General features: G+C 64.5%; 1 protein-coding gene across 2 annotated transcripts in view; it reads left to right on the top strand.

The window, feature by feature from the left end:
* LOC113205396 (formin-like protein) overlaps positions 1-1,516 on the top strand; it is a 71,812-nt gene that overhangs the window by 6,997 nt on the left and 63,299 nt on the right. The gene's annotated exons all lie outside the window — the stretch shown is intronic.

Below are 1,516 nucleotides of genomic sequence, written 5' to 3'. Positions count from 1 at the left end.
GGGGGGGGGCTGTGCGCCAGCATGAACTCCTCCCTCCATCCCGGCCTCACCACACCACACCTCGCCCGGGCCGGGCCCATGTAATGGTACGGTGGCAGCGCTCCAGCCGGGGATCTAGCTTGGGCTCCAGCCTCCAGCCTCCAGCCAGGGCTCCAGCCTCCAGCCGGACCTCCAGCCAAGGCTCCAGCCTCCAGCCGAACCTCCAGCCAGGGCTCCAGCCTCCAGCCGAACCTCAAGCCAGGGCTCCAGCCTCCAGCCCGGGCCTCCAGCCGGGGCTCCAAGCCTTCAGCCGGGGCTCCAAGTCTCCAGCCGGGGCTCCAAGCCTCCAGCAGGGGCTCCAGCCTCCAGCCGGGGCTCCAGCCTCCTCGTAGCCGAACCACACCTCCCCCGTGCCGTGCCAATGTAATAGTGCGGTGGCTGCGCTCCAGCCGCTCCAGCCGGGAGCCAAGGCCGCACCCCCACGGCCCGGCCCGGCCTGGGTACGGGTACCCACCCCTCCCCGCCTCCCACCCGCTGGAGCTGCACTATCCAGCCACAGCCACGACCATGACCCGCCGCCGCCCGGGCCGAGAGCAGCACATTACGCATTTAACCCCACCCACCTACACCCCGCCCAGGTTATCCCCACGCAAACCACTCTCTAATCCTCGCCCGCCCCATCAGTCCCTGTCACATCCTCCTACGCAGCCCGCCCGATAGTCTAACGAAAAGCAAAAAAAAAAAAAAAAGAAATAAACCGCGGCGTGACGTTAGGTCCGAGGAAAGCGTTATGGCCGCAGCGACCCGCGGGCTGGAGCCTGGCCAGGGCACGCCACACAGGGCCCCGGGCCAGCCCGCCACAGGACCGCACTGAAATAGCTTCGCACCGCATTGTCAGCCAGCGTCAGCCCGCGGGCTATTGTGTCCCGTTTATACGTGACAACACGCCGATACGCAACACGCTGTCGGGGGGTTGGGGGGGCGAGAGAGTGAGAGCGGGTTGTGATGCGAGAGGGGAGTTAAAAACACCGTCGCGAACCGCCGTGATACTTTATTCCCACCGGGCTTGTCCTTACGCCCGGTGCACGCTTCACGAAAGTACGTCTCGTGTGCCAGGGCGTGGCGTGGCGTGGCGCTTCGGAGGCCATCAGCAAAGTGCACAGCCGTAGAGCCCCGCGCGGACGGCGGCGGCGGGCCCGCATGTCCCGAACACATCAAAACAGGAAGGGGGAGAAAATAGAGACAGGGCGAGAGAGAGAAAGAGAGAGAGGCTTCCACAGTTATGTAACATTACGGGCCCACCCCCCGGCCCGGAGAGAGAGGGGAGGGGGTGCAGGACAGGAGCTTAGTCAATAAAGCCCCGCAGGAAAAGTTTGAAGCCTTTCGCGTGATACCGGAGAGTTATACCCGCCCACTGCCGTAGCGGGGGCTCCCCGCTTTAGAAAGGAAAATTAAATAAATTCCTTGGCCGCCGGGCGGGGGGATCTGCAGGGATCCGCAGCGCATCATATGGCCTCGAACCGAGCCATGAGTTATG

This window comes from Frankliniella occidentalis, unplaced genomic scaffold (genome assembly GCF_000697945.3).
Source record: "Frankliniella occidentalis isolate FOCC.00 unplaced genomic scaffold, Focc_3.1 Scaffold97, whole genome shotgun sequence".
Classification (NCBI taxonomy): Eukaryota; Metazoa; Arthropoda; class Insecta; order Thysanoptera; family Thripidae; genus Frankliniella; species Frankliniella occidentalis.
This window is presented reverse-complemented; position numbering and strand designations above follow the sequence as displayed.